Below are 26633 nucleotides of genomic sequence, written 5' to 3'. Positions count from 1 at the left end.
TCTGGGTTGAATGTGAAATGTTACTCACAGGCTCATGTGTTTGGGCGCTTGGTCCCCGGTTGGCAGCATTCGTTAGGTGGGAATGGGACCTGCAGGAGGTGGAGTTTCGCTGGAAGAAGCACTCACTGGGTCTGGACAAGGCTGATCGTTTATAGCCTTGTCCCACTCCCAGTTCATTCCCTCTACTTCCTGTATGTGTACACGGTTGAGATGTCATCTCTCAGCCTCTTGTTCCTAATGCTTACCGTCACGTCTCCCCATAGATGTTAGGCCCCTGGAACTGTAAGCCAAAACCAAGCAAACAGACAAACAAAACCCAAACAAACATTTCTTAAGTTGCTTCTGGTCACAGTATTTTATCACAGCAACAGAAAAATAACAGACCACACCCATTTTACAGGGGTGCAAGAAGCATTATGGGACAGTATGAGATACCTAATCACATAATCTGCATATGTACCAACATTTGGTCATAGTTTAGCCTCATCAAACTCTACGGGTTATTCCTCTCAATAGTAAATGTGGTACAAATATCCACTTCTAGTCAGGTAAACACGTGGGATCACTGTGGGTTTTCATACATTTTATTCATTCATGTAGTCCAGACTGGCCTTGAACTCACCCTGTAGATGAACTGAAGACGACCTCTGAACTCCCAATTCCTCAGCTACCTTCTACCTTTAGTTGGAGATGTGCTCTTTTACTGGCGTGGAATGTCACTGTTGGCTAGCTGGCCAGTGAGCTTCCAGGGATCTGCCTGCCTGTCTCTGCCTCCCTTTGTGTCGTCACTGGGATTGTAAGCCCAAGTTCCTGCACCGGCTTTTTATGTGCATCTAACTCAGGTACTCATGGCTGTGTGGCAAACGCTTTACCAATTGAGTTACCCCTCCAGGCCAGCCTGATTCTTCTGTAGAGCTCAGGGAGGCTTCATGTGACCTATCATTGTATTCATTTACTTTATGTTCATTTTGCTAACTACCTGTCCTCCAGCTTAAGAAGGGGTAGGGTTTTCTGGAGTGGACACCAACTCTCCTCATCATTACGTCCATGCCTGGCCTGCGATCCTCATGAGGATTTGTTAGTCTGCCTTTAAGGACACGACAGAAGCATGTTAGCCACCTAAGGTTTTTCTCGTTAGTAAGACTGACACCTGTATCCTGATGAAATTGTCCAGAACTTTCCGACTCTTCACCTAGGACCATGATTCCCAACCCTCCTAATGCTTTGACCCTTTAATACAATTCCTTGTATTGTGGTGATCCCCCAATCATAAGTTTATTTTGTTGCTACTTCATAACAGTAAGTTTGCTACTGTTATGAATCATAATATAAATATCTGATAGTCAGGATATCTGATATGCGACCCCCAAAAGGGTCATGACCCACAAGTTGAGAACCACTGACCTAGATAGAATGATAGATAATGATGAGTAGGATGACAGGCAGGTGAATCTGACTACACCATCAACACAGTGAACACTTGGAGATAACTTTCTGGTAAAATAAAGAATTTTATAAAGATAATTTTCAATCCCTGTCACCACATGGAAAGGGTAACATTGAAAAATACCACCTGGATTACTACTCTATTAATAATTTTGCCAGGTGTGGTGGCGCACACCTTTAGTCTCAACACTCAGAAGCAGAGGTAGGTAGATCTCTGTGAGTTTGAGATCAGCCTAGTCTACAAAATAAGTTATAGGCCAGCGAGAGCTACACAGCGAGACTCTGTCTCAAAACAAAATAAAACCAATGAAACAAACAAAAACAAAAACATCCCAGCTTCATGTGTTGGAAAACTTTGAGCAGATCTTGTCAGCATTTACAGCTGCACACCATCTTTCCTAATCTTCCAACTTTTAGGCTTATGGTAATACAAAAAAGCCTAAAAGCCTGTCTGAGCTTTTGACATTTTGATATAATGTTGTCATTTATGACATTCACACCAGAGAACCACACAATCAAACTACAAAAAAAATATGTAAAAAAAAAATCTCATAATTTTTTAAGTAAGCTGTGATCTTGGTTCACATTCATAGCTGTCTTGGAGATCCTGGGGCATACTCTGCTCCGAGTTGGAGATGCTGCGGAACTTTGGAAATGGTAGAAGAAAGAGAAGAGAGATGTTGTTCCATACATACCACATCTTTTAAATCCTATTTCCTTTATCTCCTGAAATTATGAACTAACTCAAGTTTTGAATCACTGTCATAAATAATAACAATCTGGTTTCTGAATTTATAGTGTCTAGTCCTAGGCAGTCAACTATGTTGGTTGAGGAAATGGATATTATCAGCCAACCAATCAGCTCTAAAGTAAAGTTTCCTTATTCTATACCAAGTGGAATTAACATGGCTCTTAACTTGGTTCACCAGGAAGTGGGTTGTGCGTAACTCCCCATTTACATCAGAGTCACTGTCTGGTGTCATGCTACAGACAGTCATTTCCTTTCTCCGGTTCCCTCATGAATGTACTTTGTACTACTGGAGTCCCTCTCTGAATACTTCATATTGGGAATTCTTTTTCATTTGACAAATGCTATGCAGCAGATTTCTTCTGATGGCCAGGTGTCAGACCCTGCTTTAGAGCTAGTTATTTAAGAGGAGGCAGACTCAAGTTCCTCATGGTGCACTGGGTCTGAATGTAGAGAAGGCAGGTACAAGGCATTCTGGGAAAATAAGATACTGCCTTCCATTCCCCAGAGTGTCAAGGATGGCTGACTACTGAGAAACTGAGTCTTGGGGGAGAAGGATTTTGGCAAACAGATGGACAGACCAGTCAGAGTAAACCATAGGCTCAGAGTGCAGGAGTACATGGGTGCCTCTTTTGAACTCACAACCTGTAAGCAAAAGAAACCCAGGATATCTAGTTTAGGCCATATGGCAATGTATTGGCTAATATGCTGTAGAGGCTGGCTTCATGAACACCTTTACCCACATAGTCTCATTTATGGCCATCAATTCTCTTATCTCCTCTCCTCTCTCCTCCCCTCCCATCTTTTCTCTCCTCCCTCTTCCCCTCCTTTCTCTTCTCCTCTTTTTTTTTTCTAATTTCTCCCCTTATACCTCAGAGTTACCCTTGTTTTCAACTCATACAGGGGTGTTTGTTGCTCACACTTCCCAGTTCACCACTGGGGCTGTTGTGCAAACAAACTCCAGAAGACCCTTTCTTCAGCTATTCGTTTCTGTTCTGGGGCTTACAGTACCACATGAGTAGCCTTGACTGCTCTAGGGATGTGTGTGGTTCATCGATACACACACACACACACACACACACACACACACACACACACAGAGAGAGAGAGAGAGAGAGAGAGAGAGAGAGAGAGAGAGAGAGAGAGAGAGAGAGAGAGAGAAATAGAAGACAAGTTGGACTTTCCATGAATTTGGCAGAGATCTTTCTCCGTTTTGACATTTTTTCTTTAAACTAGCACATAAAATAATGGGTCTCATGACCTTTTCATGCATAAATGTCATTTTACTTTGGAAAGGATTTTTTTTAAGTACTAAGACTTTGTTTTATCTCCTAGAATTTGTTTAGATGTTTACCTAGCCAATTTTGTACTTTTCTTGGTTTTAAGAGGGATTTCCCCCCAGGAAATGCAACCTAACTATAGACTTCTAGAACCTACACAAATCATGACCTACCTCCTACTATCTTTTTGGTGGCAGAATCTCTCTTTGTCAACCAGGCTGGTCTCAAATTCCCAATCCTCCTGCCTCAGCTTACCAGGAAGCTGGGACTATGGATCCACACTATAATACTTGGCCAAACACTTTTTATATTATGGACATTTTTATGTAGCTTAGATTTGGTCAAGCAAATATCAAGGGGAAAAGAAGGACAGAGTATGTAACCAACAAGAGAAAGACACTGCCTCTGTTCTTGGTGGTGACGGTAGGAGAGTTACTATGGATCTTCGATGGTTAATGATTTTCTTGTTTCACAAAAGCCCCAAACAGAGGCCATTACCAAAGTGGTGGGAATGGAGGGAGGGAGCAGGAGAGAGACAATTGCTTCCAAAACGGTTGGTCCAGTTAAGTCCAGGTCTTGGTATTGCTGAAGGGAGAAGACCCTGCATGCTTATCTTTTCACCTACATGAATCCAAGGCCAGTGTTTACAGAATGTAATTCAGGACACCAGATTGTTTCCTTTCCCAGAGCGCTCGCTCACACAGTTTATGTGAACAAGCATTTTTTTTTTAATTCTTAAATAATTTTAATGTATTTTTAATAATTTTTGCCTCATCTACCAGACAAATCATCTAAATAAATAGATTCTATACAGTCTCTTACCCATCAGTACAAAAATAAAACCACACTCTGCATCTGCTGATTCTCCCCAGCACACATCCCCCAGGGGAAGGCCTGTGACCCATCCCAATCCCTTCCAATACATTCATGTAGTCTGAACAAAGCTCAGAGCTTTATGACAAGCACGGTTCTTTTCCAGGGTACCATTTGTAAAACGTTCAGAATGAAGGCCACTGTTCCAGAGTCCTTATTCTCTGGGTCTCCATTCCCTTGGTAAATTCTGGAAAACAAATCAGGTCCTCCCCATGAGGTATTTTTATTAAGAGTTACTGACAGTGTTCTTTCACTGGTGACTTTGGAAAACAACAGAAGTAATTGCTTGCAAAAAATAAAAACAACACCCGGCAGTAACTGTCAATTTAGGCATATAAACACAGCTAATTACATGGGACTTTTGCAAGCACAGTCTTGTTTAAGTGCTGATCCTTTCTCTCCAGGTGGCACCCCTAATACATGGCTGGACAGCATGCACTCTTCTTGCTCTGTTGAATTCTTGCTGATCCATGTTGTTCCCTGAATTGGTGCCATGTGGTCCTTGATCCTCGTTCTCGAGAATCACACCTCCGATTCACCATGGATTGGGATCTGTCATGAGGGGATAAGGATTTGCTCTCTTCCCCATGGACTCGAGCACTGTTGCCACTAGAACTGCTTGCTCTGCCCTCCACGTGAAGGTGGCATCAGCCTGCACTGCCCCTGACCTTCTGTGGCTCATTCTTGTTTTGAGCTGTTGTCTCTTTTTCAAAGTTGTATTTGCTTTTTGGCGACAGGTAGTAATGACTCCTCTTAGGTTTTCTGAAACTGCCGGGGAGTGGCTTGTCCAAATTTCTTGACCACAAGTCAGCTCACAGAAAGCAATTTGTTTAATTTTGTCACACACACACACACACACACACACACACACACACACACACGAAAGTTTCTTGCAACAATTAACCCTACTGCACAAAATAGACGTATTCTATCCAATTTTATTCTTCTGTTCTCCTTTTCTTCCCCTTCCTTCCCCCTCCCCCCTTTCTCCCTCTCCTTCCTCTTCCCCTTCACTTCTCTTCCTTTTCCTCTCCCTTCCCATGAAAGTTTGAGTTCTCAGGTCACTTATGAGCCAAGTGCCCCATACTGGAAACCACCTCTCTCTGGTCAGTGTCCTTACAAGATTCAACAGCCCTGGAGAAAGTGGGGTGAGCACCAGTACGTATGGATTTCTGCTTCCTGTCTACGTACACAACGTGTTTATGGACACAATGTGAGCAGCTGCCTAGAACCTCTACACCCATGCCTTCCCCACCAGGCTGGACTGTACCTTCTAGAACTATCATCCAAAACAAACCTAAATCTTTAAGCTGTTTCTTTTCAGGTATTGGGTCACAACAATGAAAAAAAGTGACTAATAACACCTGAACTTTTCATACCACAATTTTTCTTGGCCTATAACTCAACTACACCATTGGATTTTTTCCCAAAGTTTGAATTTCTGTATCTGTCTTTTTCTTTGATGAAACTTTGATAAGTACAAATTACTATGATGCTCACCCAAGTGTCACTAATTAGAGACAAAGCTACTTTAGAGTAATTACTAACGAAAGTGCATTGATGTTATTCCATATGGCCTCCTAGAGTGAGCAACTCATTCTCCACCCTGTCCCACAGGGTTGAAATGTTTTGAGAATTACCAGTCTGTCATTTTTTTTCCCACAGAGTCCAAGGACTAAATAACCCTGGCTTACAGAGAATTAGGGCTAAGCCAAGTGACTTTTTGTTCTAGGAACAGTATTGTTTATATGTGTGTGCACCCATGTATGTGTGGTGTTTGTGTACTTGCTTGTAGGCCTCAGGCCAACCTCAAATGTCATTCTTCAGGACAGCATCCACCTTGTTTTTGAAACAGGATCCTTCACTGGCCTTCCTCTCATTGTGGTAGCTTGGTTGCTTGGCCAGCAAGCCCCAGTGATCTGCCCGTCTCCGCCTTCTCCAGCTCTGGGACTGCAAGTGCAGACCACCATGTCTCCCTTTTCCACATGGGTTCCGGGGATCAAAGGGGTCCTCATCCTTGTGTAGCAAGCCCTTTACCCAGTGGCGATGACTCCTTCCCTGATACTGTCAGTCTGTAATGGCTCTTATAAGCTGGCTGTTCACCTTCAAATTTTTATTGTTGGAATGTCCTGGAGCTGAGAAACAGGGTAGATGGTTCATAAGGCTGAACTTGTCTTCATTTGGAGATTCTTCCTGATTTTCTTTAGGATAAGAAAAACCAACTTTCTCCAGAGCAACTAAGAGGCTTTTTTCTCTTAGGAGGAAGATACAGATTCAATGAGCACAGGGCCATTAAGACTCTAAGAGCTCAGCAAGGATGATGACTGCTGTCCATGCTTCCAGTCACTTGGGACAGTTTGTTAGCAGTGAGAGTCTCTTTGTGCATGTCAGACACACTTGACATTTGTGGGTAGGGATGAGCAAAGTTAGGTAGTACACAGATAATGGGGTTTCTTTAACTTTTTTCATTCATAACCTCTTTTTGCCTGAGAAAATTTTTACATGATCCTGGGTATGTAGATATATAAAATAGTAAAGCTCTGCTGATAATAAACCATAAAGAAATTTGTCTTAAAGCAATTCTTTAATATGTATACCACTTTACCATTTATTAATGATGAAAGCAAATATATGGATGAGATGAACTAAAACATGCCTGTTTAGTTTTACATGAAGAATTAAATCTTGACTAAATATTTGATATTGTGGGATATTGAGGATCTTTAAGATTTTCCAGAGTTGACTGGTGTTTTATTTTATAATCTTGAATACAGAGAATGCCACTTTGCATAAATAGTTAGTATAAAACTGGTGGGCATGTATTTAGGCCATTTCAGAACGGTTGGAGATTCTGTCCTAGTCCCAAGCCAAAATTCCCTAAATGACTCACCCAGGTCCTCAAGCTATCAACTCAAATGGCAATTTTAAAAATCAGCCATTCTTACACAACACAATCTAAAGACACACTCAGTTTACGCTCACAGACTATGAAATGATGGTAAGAAACAGTAAGTGTTGGTTTTCCATAAGTAAACCATCATGTTTCTGTAAAAACAGGAAAGTGTGTGGACACTGCCATTCTTACCACACGACACTCTGTAATCCGGGGTGCTGTGCTTCGGTCGGAGTTCACTGGTGTCTGTGCCTTGGCATGGCAGTGTGGGGAGTGGAAAGTGTGTGCTCTGTGGTCAGGGCCACGGCTGCAGTGAAGCCCCTGCTTGCAACATGGGTGAAAACACCTGGGATTCATTGTGTACTTGAGTTTGAGCTTGGCTTTGGTTGTACATCTAGATTGTTCCTTACCTCCAAATTCAATTATGTGACTCCACGGGTTTAGTGCCTCAGTTTTAGAAGCCAGGGTCTCATAGCAACATCATGGTAGCCATAGATGTCATTTAAAATGTCTAGGAACCACACTTTAAAAAGTGAAATGAAGTGGGTAAAAAGAAGAAGAAAATGAATGAAGAAAAATCACATTCTCCTATGTGATTCAGGTGTAGGATAGGACTTCCTGATGTATTTTATTTACAGCAACTCGTGATTTCAACTCATGCTGTAAAAAAATGACCGAGTGATTTTCATTCTTTTCTTTGATACAAAATTGAGTATGTAGTGGATATTTCCAATGATGGCACAGCTTATCTTAACTGATCACTTTTTAAGAAGCTGTAGAGCATATTATTTAGGAAATAATTAGTGACTGTACTTCGAATGTTCCAGGTAGCCTAACCTGGCTAGTGGCTACTTTGCCGAGACATGCTTGAATTTCCCTCTCTACTTTCTCTTCATAGGCAGCCCCCCTTCTCTTGTCCACTTAACCCCCTCTGTCCTCGTCTGTCCCCACCCTGGAGCTATTGTCAAATGAACAATACTCTTGAGACCGACTCTGCATCTCCAGCCCACAGGAAATAGTTCCCACAATGTCAAGGCCACAGTGTTTAGAGAGCCTGGGTTGACTTCATTCCTTTGTTTTTATCTGTGTCCGAGAGATTACAGGGAAAGCGAGAGCCGTTGTGAGCTAACGGCTCATAAGAATCTGAAAATACATAGCGGCACTTAGACTGCATATATGATATTAAGAATATGTACTCACAGGGCAGGTATAGTGGTGCACACCTTTAATCCCAGCACTTGGGAGGGAGAGGCAGGCGGATCTCTGGGTTCAAGGCTAGCCTGGTCTACAAAACTAGTTCCAGCAGAGCCAGAGCTACACAGAGAAACCTTGTCTTAAATGCCACCATATATACATATATACATAAATATATGTATATAAAATATTACTTAATAACATATGTTATTCATATAATACATGTACTCTTAATCTTTTAAAATTAATATCACACAAAACAAAGATATTAATATTAAATATAAAGTTAATATATAACCCTGATATTTTATTTATACACTTAATACACTTGTGTATGAAAAATATATTCCAAGTCAGGCCTATTAGTAAATGACTATTCCTCTATCACTAGGAAAGTTGAGAGAGGAAGACAGAGAATTCAAGGCCAGCCTGGATTGTAAAGTGATAACTACCTGGTCAGACAGGGACAGATAGCAGAGGAAGGGGAGTGGGGAGGGAGGGAAAAAGGGAGGGAGGGAGGGAGGGAGAAGGAGGAAGAGAGAGAGAGAGAGAGAGAGAGAGAGAGAGAGAGAGAGAGAGAGAGAGAGAGAGAGAGATGGAGGGAGAGAGAGAATATTCCACACATACAAATGGAGATAGAGACAGTCAAGATCCTCTCAAGAGGCAGTCAGTCCATCGGAGAGCGCACACTCTTCCCTCAGAGTCCGGACTGTAGTGATATAGTAGCGGTATAGCTAAGCACAGGAAACCCGTGACCCACGAGGACAGTCACTGGGTCTTAAAGTTCTCCTTGCTTAGGGTGCTGCCCAGTCAGACTGGTTCGTAGAACTGGCAGCCTCCCGTCCTGTTCTTGGGTTGCCGTCTCTATTTTCCTTCACTAGTTTTAGGGCTGTGCCTGTTGGAGTCTCTTGTTTCTGCCTCCCATCTGGCCACAGGATTTCTGGGACTACAGATGCTTGAGCTACCTGGTCAGCTTTTATGTGGGTTCATGGATTCTGACGCAGGATCTCGCTTGTGCAGCAAGTGCTTTTGACAACATAGCACTTGGCTTCGCTTTTAATTCTAATTCTAGACCCTCTGGCTGTGTGACTTGAGGATGTTTTCGTCCCATCTTATCCCTAAAGTGAAGAGAAAAATAGCATCTTATCTGCCCCTGTTAGGGGACAAAGATTTCCTTCTCATTTCTTGTGACTCTTCCCACTACTTGAGGAACAGTGGCTGGGCAGGTTCATAAGGAATGAGCCAAGCTGAATGACTTACATAATGCTCGGGAGGCTGAGTGAGGAAGAACACAAGATTGAGGCCAGCTTGGGCTGCAGAGAGAGACCACCCCTTTCACAAAAATCCAAGAGGCCGGGGTGGGGGTGGGGGTGGGTGGGTGTAAGATCATTTGTGTGGAATTATTTACAAGTTTCAGAATGTTACATTAGCATAAAATATTTTCTTATTTTATGGCTCACCAGGGTGATTGTATGTGGCAAGTTCACATTTCCATGGTGAGTGGAATATAAATATGACCTCTGCTCGTAAGGACAGATTTCCAGGAGAAACACAGACAAAAGTCAAATGATTTTGAAATCGGAGTTCTTATACTACTGAAGCTCCTGAAAATGACAGTGTGGACAATCATCTGGGGTGGAGAATATGGTTTGTGCTCTCATTCCATAGGAAGAGGTTCCCTTTTTTCTTTTGTTTGTGTGCTCTTATAAAAACTACACAAAAAAGAGATTCATTGGAAGAAATATCTTTTTATTACATTTGCGTAACATCTGATCCGTTACCTTAGCATAAGCTGGCAATATGGCTGATTAGAAGTCCTCAGGGACCCTGCATTAATGAGCAGAGGGCAGATAAGAGTGATTTGTTGTTAGCATGCTCTTTGTTTCTACCCTACAATGGACAGCAGTCATTTGGCCCATTGTTCAAAGACCTACTTGAATTGTCTGAACCTATGAACTTCCTGAAAGTCTAGCCATCAAACTCCATTAGGAGAATCAATGGCTGCCTGGCTGAAGGGCATTAATTTTATTTCCTTTCTCAGTCCAAGAGCCTCCCCAAACCCAGGCTAATGCAACAGCTGGGTGTATTTCCTTACAAGAGATCCTAAACAAGAAAGTTCCATTAACCAGGGATCATACTTGTAATTGGTCCAAATTTCCCTGTACTATTAGTTCAGAGACCAGAGTGGAGATTGATTTATTATCTATCTATCTATCTATCTATCTATCTATCTATCTATCTATCTATCTATCTATCTATCATCTATCTACCTACCTACCTACCTATCATCTTCCTTCCTTCCTTCCTTCCTTCCTTCCTTCCTTCCTTCCTTCCTTCCTTCCTTCCTTCCTTCCTTCCTTCTTTCCTTTCTTTCTACCTACCTATCTACCTATCTATCTAAGAAAGGGTCTCAAACATTTAGCCATGGCTGGCCTTGAACTTGATATCTAGACTAGGCTGACCTTGAACTCATAGAGATGCTCCTGCCTTTGTTGTCCAAGTGCTGAGATTAAAGGCATGAGTCACCACCATATCTGGCTAGAATGGAATTATATTAAGAAAAAATGTTTAAAAAGAAAAACAAAAGTTGAGGGTTAGGTAAGGTGGCATATTTCTGTAATCACAGGTCTTGGGAGATGGACACAGGATGATCATGAGTTCAAGGTTATCCTAGGATAAATCCTAGGGAGTTTGAGATCAGCCTGGGCTATTTGAGACCCTGTCTCCAACAATAACAACACTAAAGAATAACTATGGTGGCATGGGAGAGTTGCCCCCTACTCCTTGCCAGCTGCCATAGGCAGGGGAGCTGGCCCTGGTGGTGTAGACACAGGAGAGCAGATAGGCTGATCAACTCAACTGCCTCCCAGGCTCAGATCCAGGGCTCTGAGTTGGCCTACCCCAACATCTACCTCGTCCTAGAACTGCTATAGCGTGTGAAGGGACCGGCCTAGAAGAACCAAAGCTGCAGGATCTCCATGATACAGGGCACCAACAGGGTATCTGAGAGAAGTCTGGATGAGGATCCAGTGTTGATAGTGTAATGAACATTTGCAAAGCTATTTGGGTAAAAGGGAATTCTGGGTGACACCGTGACACACCTCAGCTTCCATGGCTAGATGATTATTATTTTAATTTTTCTCTTTTGGGGGGAGGTTGCAAGGGTGGATACGGAGGGGCAGGGAGATGAGTGGGATTGAGGTGCATGATGTGAAATTCACAAAGAATCAATAAAAAGTTAAAAAAAGAGGACAACTGTAGGAGGACATGGCTATGTCAGTTTGCTTCATTGTGGTAAACATATGTCACAATGTCAATGTATATCAAAACATCAATATGTACATATTGAATACATACATATATATTTTTTCATGTATCAACCATATCTTGATAGAGCTGGAAAAAGTTTAAAACATAGTAAAAAAGGAGAAAACACATTTGAATTTGAATTTTTTTCTTTGAATTGTATCAGCTAGGCATCTGTGTAGCAAATCCTGCATCTGGCATGCAGGCGGGCAGTGTGAATGTGAAGACACTGCCTGCTTCTTGCAATGAAAGCGTTGTGTAAGTGGACTCTTATAGAGGAAAGCCCTTGGCCGTCTAACTGTGAATCTCAGCCCTCTATTGGCTAAAAAAGTCTCCTCAAGGACCCTAGCTTAGTCTGATTGCCTCATGAACTTAAAATGAATAAAGATGTACATCAAAATTATTCATGAGACATTTATTATGTCTTGATATATTATAAAATTGATAAAGAGTAAGGCTTTGTTGTTGTAATGTTTTAATTTCTGGATGCCAGAGGCACAGGGCAGACATAAAAACAATGCCAGGGGTGGTGAGGATGGCTCACTGGATAACTGCACTTGCCGCCAAGCCTGATGACCCGGGTTCGATCCCTGGGACCACACAGTGAAAGGAAAGACCTAAGTCCTGCAAGTTGTCCTCTGACTTCCACAGGCACACGTACTGTGACACATGTGCCCTCACCCACTGCACACATACATAGAAATACATAATTAAATAATAAAAATGTAAAAACGCATGTTTTTGGAGACAGGTTCTCACTGTGTGATTCCGGTTGACTTTGGACTCCTGGACTCAACGACCCCTTCTCTTTCAGCCTCCTGAAGAGCTAGGACTGCAGGTGCATGCCACCCTGGCTGGCAAAGGAACTGTCATCACATAACTCTGCATGTCGTTCCACTCTCCAAAGGCTTCCCATCTTGGGCTGTCACCGTGACGTAGAGCAGCACTTGCAGTGACTTAATGGCTCTTTTCTGTCTGCCGGGCAGTTTCTCTGGTGCTTTACACCATGACAATGACAGCAGCGTGGTTGCTTCATGTTGAGTGGATTGCCCATAGCCACCTCTCTAAATACCACAATTGTTATTGAAGGCAGCAACTACCGTTTTAAGACAAGGAGAGGCTTGGAGGATCCTTCAGTGTCCAAGACACACACTGAATAAGAGTGAGGGCTGGATGTGGCTCCAGGTTAATTCTGCTTGCTATATACCTTGACAGAGATGCCACAAAAATAAACTTCATCCTTTCCTCAAAGCCATACTCAGTAATTTAGATGGAGATGCAGTTCTCCATCTCTCATCCTCACTCTGAAATGACCTTAAGTTCAACTTGAAATGGATTCTGCATTTACAGAAATAATCAGTTCCAGCAACCATGTGTGTTGCACACACCCAAACATAAGTGCATACATAAAAGTGTATACACATACATACAAACACACAAATGCACACACACACATATACATATGTACACCCATACACATATACATATACAACTGTATGCACACACACAGACACATAAATGCATACACATATACATACACATACATACAGAACTGTACACACACACACACATACACACACACACACACACACACACACACACACACACACACACGCACACATCTTTGTTAGATCAATGTCCTGGCCTTAGTTTTTCTTTCTTTGAGGTGGTGGGTAGAGTTTTCTGGGAAGAACAAGGATCAGTGACTGCTGGAAACATGTGTCAAAATTATAAGTAAATTTCCATTTATTTTATTTTATAAATAATATATTTATTATTATAAATAATATTTATTTTAAATAACCCATGGCATTTTCTGAGGAAGGACTGCTTTAAAAGGGGCAGTTTGCAAATATCAGTAATAAAGTGTTCATAGCAAGTAAGAAATGAGCATGGCCATGTTATTTTCCAATTTTGCAATAGACAAAAATCTCAATATTTAGTCTTCTCATTTGGAATTCACTGAAATGAAAACATAATCCAAGTTAATTACTGTTCCCTAAGGTATCTGGTTGCATAATGTTTTATAAAATTAAAACCTATTAAGTGCCCATGGGAGGGGAGAAAAATTACTTCAGATGCAAAGCACGAAAGAAAAAAGAAGAAAGCAAAAGAAAAAAAGCCAAGAGGCAACACCTGGTTAGGGCCTTTACCTCCTGTTATGTAGGCATGGGTAACCTGGGAATTCAGAACTAGTGAGAATTTGGGGTCTATTAAACATTTTAGGGCCTGGAGAGAAGACTCAGTCAGGAAAGTCTTGCCTGGAAAGCAAGTGGAGCTTGACTCCCTAGAACCCATGTCTAAAAACAAAATGACACAAAACAAGATTAGGTGCAGATCTCTGGGGCTTGCTGGCCAGTCAGTCTAGGGAGGTCTGCAAGCTCCAGATTTAGAGAGAAACTGACCCTGTCTCAAAAAAATAAGACGGTGAGTGACAGAGGACGACGCCTGATATGTGACACAATATGTGCTCAAATGCACACCCACACATTAATATGCACAAAAAATATTAAGGGCTGAATATGGTGACACATATCTGAAAGTACTAAAGAGGCTGAGGCAGGAGGATCACAGGTTCTAGGCCAGCCTGAGCTACATAGCAAAATCCTATTTCAAAAGAACTTGACAATACCACTTTCTTGGGGCTGATTTCCACTTGTGAAATTAGAACAAAAGGAATACTCAAAGAACAGTGCTCCAGGGTGAGTCCAGTTTGAGCTGTCATCTTGCTGGCTCTGGAGGAGGGGTGTGTGTGGGGGCGACTTTCTTTCTTTCTTTCTTTTTTTTCCTTTTTGGTTTTTCAAGACAAGAGTTTCTCTGTGTAGCTTTGGCACCTTTCCTGGGAACTTGCTCTGTAGACCAGGCTGGCCTCAAACTCACAGAGATCTGCCTGCCTCTGCCTCCCGAGTGCTGGAATAAAAGATGTGCGCTGCCACCACCCTGCATGGTGGTTAAGGGGGACTTTCTAATGGAGGAAAAGCAACAGCTCTAATTTTAACCGGATGTTCCATCTTTTCACCTCAGTGTCGTCCCTCTGAGGAAGGGATTTTCCACGCCTTAGGTTCAAACTGGCAGCCTATTAAGGATGGCTATATAGGTAGAGTTGGGGGAACATGCCAGTAGCCCAGCACCAGGAAGGCTGAGGAAGGTTGCTCTTAGGTCTGAGGTTGTCTTGGGCTACACAGAGACCCTGTCTTAAACTGGAGCTAAGTTACCTAGCCTGTAGGAAGGCCTGGCTTTGATTCCCAGCATGGTACAAACCAGCTGTGGTGGGATATTCCTGTAATCCCAGCCCTTGGGAGATGGAGGAAGGAGGATCAGAATTATGAGGTCATTCCAAACTACATAATGAGTCTGAGGAATTCTGGGAAACAGGAGACCCCTGTCCAGAGGAAAGGAAGAGAAGAAAGATAGCGAAGTTTGGCTTTTCTGGACAATATATATGTCAACATCCCAATCACTCTAATTTTTGTTCCATTCAAGGCAAGACACGCTCACAGAAACTAGAATAGGGATTTATTTGGTATAGGAATGCCAGATGTAGGCCTTGGATGAATATTCAGAAGGTGCTGATTTGATTAATGTAGTCAAGTACCAGCTCAAGCAAGAAACAACGTGCAACCAAACAGGACCGACTTCCTATACCTCAGTAGGATGTGCTGGTATTTTGTAAGAAATGGCTTCGGGTTTGACCTAGCAGGTGTTTGTTCTGAGACTAATTACATTCACCAGCCTGGGATTGAGACTCTGTTTTGTACTTCGCTTACCTTCCATGCAGTGATGGACAGGGGATCTGTCCCTTCTCATTCCAGCCTCCATTACAGAGCACCTGGGACCTGGTTGAATCTCAGAGTCATTTCCCATGTCTACCAGTTGACGGTTCTAAGTGGCTGACATACATTCCTTGATACAGTTGGAAAACTTGATAAGATGCTCAGTGGCTCGTATAATAAAGTGAGACAGTGATAAAAAGCCAGGACTGGGATGCCGAAACAGCCGAGCTGGTAAAGGTGCTTGTCTCCAAGTCTGTGACTTGAATTCAATCCTTGGGGCCCTACTGGTGTATATTTTCACTTGTAGGAATGTGACCCGAAAAGGAACTACCGGTTGGCTGAAGGATGTAGATGTTACATGTTTTCACCCAGAGTTCTTAGTGATTAGGAATTCAACTCAAGTAACACTATACATGTGGTCATTTTGAAGTTCCTTTGTAGCTGGTCCTCTTTCTATGAGATCTAGAGGAAAGGTCCAGGCTTCACAGCCAGAACAGGACTCATGTTTGGCTTCCGACCCCATCTATCACTAACTCAGTCCTAAAGGGTTAGTTATAAGGATGAAATGAAGCAATATTTGAAAGCACCAGTCACTTGGAAGATGGTAGGTGTCTTTATGTTCTCTCCCTCCTCTCTGTCCTGAGAACGTTCTGGTTTTCCTGGACTACCAGTACAGGTCCTCTCTCATGCCTCAGCCATTCTGGTGCATGACTATAGGATATCACATGATGTCCACCCATCCCACCTCTAAATCTTTCCACAATCTTCTCTGTGACTCTCAGGGGGCATATTTACTCAACATCCCTCTAGGAAGAGTCTCTTTGTCCCTCCTTTCCTATATATGTACACACATGTTCATGTGTGTACCAATGCATGTACACATATGTGTATGTGAAGAGGCCAGAGGACAATCTTGGGCATTCTTTTTAGGCACTGCCCACCTTTAAAATTTTATTTTAATTTTAAATTACATTTTTATGCATATGTATGGGCACACACTTGTGCAATGGCCCTTCTATGATGGTCAGGGGACATCTCACAGGAATTCTTGCCCTCCTTTCTCCACGCTGCTCCTGGGACTGAATTCTGGTCATCAGGTCGGGTGGCAAGTGCCTTTAACTGGCTGAGCCATCTTGTCGGCCACCCTCCCCTTTTTTCTGAGACAGAGTCTCTCACTGGCCCGGCACTCACCATGTAGGCTAGGCTAGGTGGCTAGTGGGCCCCAGGGCCCTTTGTCTCTGTCTTCTCAGGACTGGAATTACTAGCATGCATCACTATGGCTGTTGCTTACACGAGTTCTGGGGATCAAACATGTCCTCATGCCTGCAAAGGAAGAGGTTTACTGACTGAGCTATTCTCTTAGCTCTAGGAAGACTGCTTGAGTTGGTCCATTACTTTTGCTTTTGCTACAGTAATTAACATTTGACTACACATTACCTCATAGTTTTCTAAGGATGTTTAGCCTCTATTGTCCTTTATCCCCAGTCATTCTGCAAGAAAAACTTCCGACTGTATATTCAGGCTAAATAGGGAACGCTGAGATTGTTCAGGACATTTAAACTACGAGGGCTACACACCACAGAACGAATTAAAAGCTTATGAAGGGACTCGGAAATGATTTCCAACTTAAGACCAACAAATTAAAACTGTAAAAAATCCTTTCCAACAGAGTGGTCCAAAGATGAGTTCTCTGGCTTTGTAGACATGCAGACATGGGCTGAGAAGTGATTTGTTTGGAGTATGGTATAAAACACCGGGGGAACAGAGGAACGATGGGGTTGGAAGGATGCTGGGATTCCTCCTAAAGCTGATGCTCTGTGTACTGACTGGTTTGGGGTCAACTTGACACAAGCTAGAGTCATCAGAGAGGAAGGAGCCTCAGTGGAGGAGATGCCTCCATGAGATCCAGCTGTAGGGCATTTTTCAATTAGTGATCAGTGGGGGAGGGAGGGCCCAGCCCATTGTGGGTGGTGCCATCCCTGGGCTGGTGGTCTTGGGTTCTATAAGAAAGCAGGCTGAGCAAGCCATGGGAAGCAAGCTACTAAGCAGCACCCCTCCATGGCTTCTGCATCAGCTCCTGCCTCCAGGTTCCTGCCCTGCTTGAGTTCCTGTCCTGACTTCCTTCAGTGATGAACAGCAATATGGAAGTGTAAGCCAAATAAACCCTTTTCTTCCTAGACTTGCTTTTTGGTCCTGGTGTGTTGTTACAGCAGTAGGAATCCTAACTAAGACACTGCGCTTCATCCCAGACGAATGCTTCTCAACCATTCTCTTTGTTGATGGGCAGCTGAGCGCCCTTACACAGCAAACATTTGGCAAGTGCTTTCCAACCAGCATGTTCTAGAAGCCTTCAGTCAGCAAGTCTTCAAGCCTGTTAAACATATTTGGAAAAAATAATTCCTCTCACAAGTATGTAATAATGTATGATCAATTACCTTATAAGTAGAGTGTATCAGTCATTTTTCTTATTGTGAGGACAAAATACCTGATAAAAATAATTTAGGGGGTGAAGAAAAGCTGATTTGGACCACGGTTTGAGAATGCAGTTCATCATGATGTGGAAGGCAGTGGAGAGGTGGCTGGTCACATGGTATCTGCAGTCAGAAAGGGAGGGGGAGGGGAAGGTGGGAGAGGGAGAAGGAGAGAACATGTGAGTACTCATTAATATATTATTACTAATAAATATGACAAAAATTTCAAATCTGCGTGAGCCTCAGGAAGTTACTTATTCATATGAACTCCAGTTTCTTCATTTATAAATAGTGAAATAATAATAGCAGGATTCTTCATGGGTCATCCAAGTCACAACCCAATCAGAATGAATACCCAGACAGTTGTTCTGGATGCCTGACCAGTCCTTGAATGGTAGCAGACCAGCTCTACTTGTGGGCACCAGCTACAAGTAGAAATCCCTTGAATGGTGTGTAGCCCATAGAAGATTCTGGATAAAGGTTAATCCCCTTCCATCAGCTAAAGCTGAGAATGGGTAGTATGTGATGGGATTTAGAATCAGTTTGGGTAGCTATGACAATCTTATTATTGATGCTATTCATTTAGGGTCCATTGATCTCAATTTTCACCCTGAAAACATGCTTATTTCCATACAGTGATCCTTTGGTTTGCCATATAGAGCAATAACAACAAAAGAACACATGAAGACTGTGGCTCCTGATTACCCACCACAATGGGACTGGAAGACTCTATTGCTGAAGACATCACATCCTTTGGGTGTAGGACATAGAAATGATTACTTGGAACCAAGCAGACAATTTTCTCTCTGATAGCATTCACAACACCAGAAGGTGCTATGCAGCAGCTCTTGGCAGAGAAAAGACACCAGGGTTCTTAATCAGTGCTGCATCCTGCATACTGCAATACCAACATGCCAGGCAAGATATGCCCATTGGCGCAACAGTAGCATGGATGTTATGGGGGTGACCAACTGTCTTCTGCTTGTGTTTGAGGCCTGATCCATAAGAGGGAGTTCATGCCTGGTACTAAATCTGATCAAAATCCCATGGCTAGAGATGTCTCAGGTCCTAGTAAACTACTGGTGTTTTACTAAATGATTGTGTTGACAAATAGATGTCTAAATATTTAAGAGTGTGTTCATACATTAGTTCTGCTCTCAATATTGGTCAGAGAAGCTTCTTTCTGCATTGGGCAGCAGTCAGTCCAGACTCACAGTTGATCAAGGTGCTTTGGTGGTCAACCTGAAATGGGACATCTGTATCAGCTCCTCAACCCCCAAAATGGGACATCTGTTTCAGCTCCTCAACCCCCAAAGGTTAATATAGCGCCTTGGAAGTGAGGAAATAATGAAGATCTGGAGGAGTTTCTGTGAAATGCTGCTTTTTGGACATGATGTGGCATTGCATCCATGAACTCATAGCAAATAAGGTTACCTGCACAAGATAAGTCAGTCAAATTTCCAGCATGGATTTGGGAGGGCTCATGAGATCCCACCCTAACTGAAAAGCTATCAGCAGTTGACGGCTGTTGGGCAGGGTAGGCATTTGGATGGTGGCCACTGGTAGGTTGCTCATGCTTCATGAGATGACTCCACACCCGTGTTCATGCAGGTAGAACTAATTGGACATAGTGGGTCTTTATAAAAAAGAGAGACCATGTGAATTTGGGAGAGGCAAGTGTTGGGTGGGAGAATGGGAGTGGGGAGTTTGGGCTACTGAGTGGTAAAATCGGTTACCTTTCTCTCATGGTCCTATAATCCACGTGACTGGCTACTCAAATTTTGTGGGCCCCTTGCTGATTTCTTCTATGTGTGAAATCATGGAATCCTTGCATAAGAACTATCGGGAAAATATGGAATCCTGGCATAAGAACCATTGTGAAAATAATAAATGTTTCAAAGCTGTTAGTGTTGCTATCTGCAGGAAAATGTTACTAGGGTGATGCCAACAGCTCAGCTAATGGTATACACACACACACACACACACACACACACACACACATACACACACACACACACACACACACACACACACACACACACACACGCCCCACTCATCAAATATCACACACACCTATCTTCCTAAGAGCTTTGTTTGTTGTGGTGGTGTGTGGCATAGAAACAATGGTATCTGTCGATCAACCCTGCCTTTCGCAAGGGTTTGGTGGTGTAAGACAAAGAAATGTTTGAAACCATCTGAACTAACTACGATTTTCACAGAAAGCAGGGAATGATGGTAAAATAGTTAGACCATCTCTCGTAGCTCACTTTGAACTTCTACAGTTCCTACTTCCACTTCCTAAGTGCTGGGTTTACAGGTGTGAACAATCATGCCTGGGATTATGCAGTATCAGGGATTGAACTCAGGGCTTACAGGCACTAGGCAACTACTCTACCAGCTGAGCTGTACCCTCCAAATCCCCTAAAGCAGTGTTTCTCGACCTTCTTAATGCTGTAGTGACCTTTAATACAATTTCTCATGTGGTGACCCCCAACCATAAAATTATTTTCATTGCTACTTCATAACTGTCATTTTGTTACTACTTAGAATTGTAATGTAAAATACTGTTTTTTTTTGTGTTTTTTTTTTTTTTTTTTTTTTTTTTTTTTTTTTTTTTTCTGATCAGCTATAATAGGGTGGCTCAACCCCACGGGGCCGAGACCCACAGGCTGAGAACCACTGCACAGGGATTTCTTCATGAGGAAGAGCTGGGCTGCAAGCAAATGGACAGGTTTGAGATGGCTCAAGCAACGTTTGAACACAATCTGCAGTCGCTTGGGTAACAAGCTTCCATGGCGATGTGGAAGGGTGGGGCTGGGACCCCCACCCCTACTTTGCTGAGCAGCAGGTCTCGGGCATTGTCGAATCCAGCTGTGTTCCAGCAGAATCCAGCTGTGTTCTCAGCCCTGGTGGTGGAACAGCAGGTGACTGGGGTAGAGCAGAAAGCAGCTGGCTACAGGGAAGACTCGGGGTGGGCTCTTCCTACACATCCCTTTGGGGAAGAGTTGGAAGAGGCTGGCTGGGGCGTCCCCTGGCCTGTGGCTTGTCCCTGAAGTACAGAGAATTTCCCTTTCAGGAGTTACTGCAAACCAGTTCACTTGAGCTCCTGATTTTCTGTGTCAGCCTTCAACATGGCTGCTCTGGCTCCAACCCAAAGGTATCTGAAGGGTTATGTGGGTCCCTGTTGGAGTGGCCTGCAGTGCTGATGAATCAGACATACTGTAATGTGCGTCAACTCCCTTCTCAGAGCTTTCTCTTATGAAATAGCCTGGATGACAAACTGTTTACTGTACCCTATTTTCCATCACCTCGAGTTCCTGCGAGATCATTTAGCTATTAATATGGTGTATCTGTCTATTTATCATCTATCCATCTGGCTATCTATCTGTTTCCAAAAGGCCCATCAGATAGTCCCTAAGTACTCTGAACTTGTGCCCAGCAGGCATGCTGGGGCTTGTACAGGGCTAAGAGACCTAGTTCTTGATCTAGTTTTATAGAGAGCAATTAGCATAAAGGGAACAGGTTTATAGGCAGCACTCAAACTTTAAAATGGTTCATATGCATCGTAATCAAGCTCTTAAAAAAACAACTCTGGAGGAAGCTGATTAAAATCTTCTCTCTTCTCAGCCTGCCCATGTTTGAAGTTCAGGAGACACTTTCTCTGGGAACATAAAACCCCTTATCTAACGGTATATGTACCACACCACCCATTCAGACGTCCATCCTTTTTCTCTGAAAACCTTGAGGGTGTGCCAAGCAGATCACAGCATCAATGCGCTTGCAGAAGGCTTGTTCCCAGGGTCCCACACACTGTGTTTTTCATGTCTGGGCCAGAACATACAGTAAGGGAGGGACCACTTTCCAAGTAGTATGGGGTATGCTGATTGTTGAAAGCACAGAATTAATCCCACTTATTGTTACCCATAGGAAGTCTTGTGGGAAAAATCCCCATCCCTGACTAAGGCAATGCTATTAAGAATGTCCATCAAGATTGCACTCAGGAGCAATGCCCCCATCACCTCTGGAGTAGAACCTACAGATCAATCAGGCTGTACAGTAACACCATGTCTGTGTGTCTTCCACCACCCTGAAAACCTAGGCCTTCACCTAGATAGTGTGTGCCTTGTCTGAGACCCATGGACTGCATGTATCTAGAATAGCTGTGAGTTTGGTCTAATCTCTGTCAATGGTAACATCTTGTTGAGCTATCAAAAGGCAGGACACCCCTAGCCTAGAGTTGATGTAATCATTGAATGTGTTCTGAATTTGTCACTGTAAAAAATGCTTGAGATAATCAACTGATAAGGAGAAAATATTTATTTGGCTCATGGTTTTAGGTTTTTGAATGTACAATCAAGATTTTCAGGCAGGCTTCTGGTAGTGGTAGTGGTGGTGGTGATGGTGATGGTTGCAGTGATTGTGGTAGTGGTGGTGAAGTGGTGATAGTGTTGTTGTTGGTGGTGGTAGTGGTGGTGGTGGTAGTGGTGTGTGTGTGTGTGTGTGTGTGTGTGTGTGTGTGTGTGTGTGTGTGTGTGTGTTGGGGGATCACAGATAGCAATCATGGGGAACATGTGGTTGAATAAACTGATCACCTCATAGCCAGGGAGTGAAAAGAAGAGTGGAAGGGAAAAGTTCCCAGAATCCTCTTTGAGAACATGACCAGTGAGTGCCCTAAAGACCTCTTAATAGGTCCCATCTCTAATAAGTTCAACCATATTGAGGCACAAGCTTTTAACACAAGGGTCTTTGAAGAACTGTCAAGATCCAAACCACAATCCAGGCTTTTCTGTGCCCCCTGTTATTTCTTTAGAGTCTCATTCCTTCTTAATGGTCCCAGCAAAGATGCACAGCCCCCAAGACTTTGCCACAGAGATCTTCTTTACTCCTGGAATTTCAATTCTACTGTTATTTCATAAGAATTGGTGACTTCCACAGTTCATTTTGTATCACTCATCTGCCTCTTAGACTTGAAATTCTGAATATTCAAGAGCCTTAGTGACCAAGGAAGGGTGAGTTTTGAGCTCACTGGGGGAGAAGGAATGTTCGCTGTTTTGATCCATGAATCTGTCCTGTTATCAGAAAGTGGGGGACATAGAAAATGGCATTTCCACTCTTTTAAGAAAATATTCTTGTTCATTTCTCCCCCCCATCCCCTGTCCCTCCTCTCTCTTTCTCTGAGTGCCATGGATGAAATCCAGGATCTCACACATGCCAGCCAAAGCAGTCTACAACTGAGTTCTATGTCCGACCCAACATTTCCACATCTTGCTTTGTTTAATCATTGAATGTGATACAATAGCTAGGCTCCTGGAGACCTTTCCTTCTCCCATTTAAAAAAGTATTTTCCAATTCTAAATCAGATTGTGGAACCATTTCAGCATACCATCTTTTTCCTTCCTTTTTTGAAGCTGGCTCCACATTCACTCTGAAGCAAAGAGTGATTGTCCCATCTCCAGTGGCTTCAGGGAACTCGGATTTGTGTACGGACCATAACTCTCATTTGTATGGTGTTGGGGATTGAACCCAGGACTTTGTGTGCATGTTAGGCAAGCATTCTGCTAGCTGAACTACACCCCTAACCCAATATCTTACCTTAAAAAAAGTATTTTAGGCTGGAAGGTGGTAGCATACGCCTTGAATCCCAGCACTCAGGAGGCAGAGCCAGGCGGATCTCTGTGAGTTCGAGGCCAGCCTGGTCTATAGAGCAAGATTCAGGATAGTCACCAAAACTACACAGAGAAACCTGTCTCAAAAAACCAAAACAGAAACAACACCAACAACAAAATATTTTAGATTGCCCTTCCCAGACCTAAATAAGAAGAGTGATACATTTCAGTGTTTCAACCCTTTCACATGCAACTGATTTATAACTCAATCCTTTTTCATTTTACTTACTTATTCATTTATTGCACGTGTGTGTGTGTGTGGGGGGACACGTGTGTATGTGGAGGTCAGAGGACAGCCTGTGGGACTTGGTGCTCTCCTGCATGATGTATGTGCTGGAGATTGGCAGCAGGTGCCTTTCCCTGCTGAGCTGTCTCACAGGCCCCAAATTCTATCCTTTTATTACGTTTTGATAGTAGGTTCTGCTATTATATTCTTTGAGTCATAATAACTAAGGGAAATGAAAGCAAGAATGAGAGATGCTATTTTATAATACAGTAAATCACAGGGTTGAACCTGGTCAGATGGGTTAAACTTCTACCATTGAAATAAAATTATTACTTTAGTTCAGGAAATTACTGCTGTGCTCTGGCAGAAGAAGGAACAAGACAGCACAGGCAAGCAGTAATTTTTGACACATAGGTTAATTTTATGAAGTGTTTTATATATTTTCAATAAAATATATAGGTAATTAAAAATTGAACTAGGGTGCTTTTTGGGATTTATAATAATTAGCACATACACTGCACTATATATTTTCAAAAGCTTTATACGTTGTTAATTAACTAGGGGTGAGGTAGCGAGTGTGATTATACCCATTTTACAGGTGAGCAAACTGAACCGTGGAGTACTTAAATAAACTGCCTCAGGGCTCGTAGCAAACCAGGGGAGAAGACAGGTTGAACTGAAGAGCCTGTGGGGCCCGCTCTGGCTTCGCCTCTCCTTCAGTCACTAATACTTGTGCATTGCACCTTCATTTATTAGTCGTAGAGAGATGTAGTCATGAACATATACCTTGTTTTCCAGTTTGGGATGATTTTACTTCATACTTTGTTTTAATACCAGGGCCTGCAATTAATTCTGCTGACTAGCCATGTCTCTTGGAGGAGGGTGTGTATTAGTCTCTTCTGTAGGTAGGCAGACAGAAACACTGACTAGCAGCCCATAATGCCGGGGATTTATGGCAAGAGGCACAAGTAGATCCCTGACCTCTGGCTCCCTACTCGCATCCTGCTCAGGTCTCTGTGGACCACTGGAGCAGTGAGACCTGTCCCAGGAAGCAACAGGTACACCTAGCCAGGATTTGCCTCCTGCCCTTTAGAGCACATGCCTGTAAATTTCTATGCCCTGGAAGTCATCACTACGAAATGAAACCTTCCGGAAATACCACACCAATGCCAATCCAACCCACAGCTCCTTTGCCAAGAAGAACCAAATCCAATGCTTTTTCTGGATGAAAAATTCTGCTCATTCCCCTCTCAGCTCACCCTAAAATATCAAAGCCCCAAATGTGCTTGTTTTACTTCCTTTTTATTTACTTACCCTTTGCCTTTGTTGGTTTGCTTGTTCACCTGCTTTTGAGACAGGCTTAGTATGTAGCCGGGAATTCATCATGAAGCCCAGGCTGGCCCCAAGCTTGTGATCTTCCTTCCTCTGGCCCTCAAGTGCTAGTATGACAATGTGTACAACACCATGCTTGGATTATTCTCTTTTTAGACACAACATATGGTTAATTCTTTCCTTTGCTTTGTGTACTCAACAAGATCAGGAATTAACTTTTGTAGAAATCCCACTTTCCTCTGTTTCTTCCTCTAGGCATGGTAACCAATCAGAGCCATTAAATGATAGACAGCCAACAATTCCCTAAGTCAATAGTGTCCACTTCCTTGTTACTAGAGCAGGGATTAAGATGGAGGCCAAATTCCAGAGTGAATCAGGTCTCTCGTACAGAGGTCCAATCTGGTTTGATGTGGTAATTCTTTTTTTTGTTCCGTGGAAGCCACCAGATCCTACAGAAATCAGGGATCCTTGCCCCAAACCGTGTCTGTGTTGACAGAAAGTTGAAAAGTTCTTTTTCCTTTTTTTTTTCACTTGTGTGGAGGCCAGAGTTGAGGCCAGGTGTCTTCTTCTATCTGCCCCACCTTATTTTTGTGTGGCAGGGTCTCTCACTCAACCTGGAGCTCACTGAGTCCTCTAGGCCGGCTGGCCACGGAGCCCTAGGGACCCTCTGGTCCCTGCCATCCATCCCAGCACCAGAGTTGTGGGTGCTACTGCAACAAGCTTTTTATATGGGTGCTGGGGATCTGAACTCAGGTCCTCATGATTGTGTGCCGAGCACCTTAATTAACTGAACCATCTCCCCAGCCTGTCAAAGAAACCTCTTCTATGCTGCTTTCTGGATGGAACATGTAGTCTTGTTGGATTTAGAGACTTGGAATTTCATCTTTTTTTTTTTTTTAAAGGCATGGTCTTCCTATGTGGCTCAGGATGGTCTCAAATTCACAGTCATGGACTTGCTTACTATGATCAGCAAGAATATTTAAGTAAGATTGAAATGGAAATGGAAATAGAACAAGACTGTTCAGGGTCTGAACACCTGGAAGAATGTTCTAGAAGGTAATGACAACTGTAAGATAGAAGCACAAATATCCTAATTATAAAGACAGGAAGAAGACTCCTTGTCCCTTTTTTTTTTTTTCCTAGTACAAGACCAGAGGAATAAAAACCCATGCATTAGTTGAGTTAGGGAAAGTTGATAGGAAGTCTTCAGTGACAGCATGGAGCTTTGTGGGAAGCACAGAGGATGAAAACAGCAGTTGCAAAGGTCAAAACTGAACTCAGGCTCGCAACAGTTTCCTTATGCTTTTCTGGAAAGGACAGAGAAAAGGATTTTTTTTTTCCCAAATCTGTAAAGCTTCCTGATGTACTGCATGCACTTTTACATTTCCTTGCAGAAACACCACGTTTGATATTTTTGAAAGCTAT

Source organism: Peromyscus maniculatus, chromosome 5, assembly GCF_049852395.1.
Source record: "Peromyscus maniculatus bairdii isolate BWxNUB_F1_BW_parent chromosome 5, HU_Pman_BW_mat_3.1, whole genome shotgun sequence".
Lineage (NCBI taxonomy): Eukaryota > Metazoa > Chordata > Mammalia > Rodentia > Cricetidae > Peromyscus > Peromyscus maniculatus.
The sequence above is the reverse complement of the archived record's forward strand: the minus strand, read 5'-3'. Positions refer to the sequence as shown.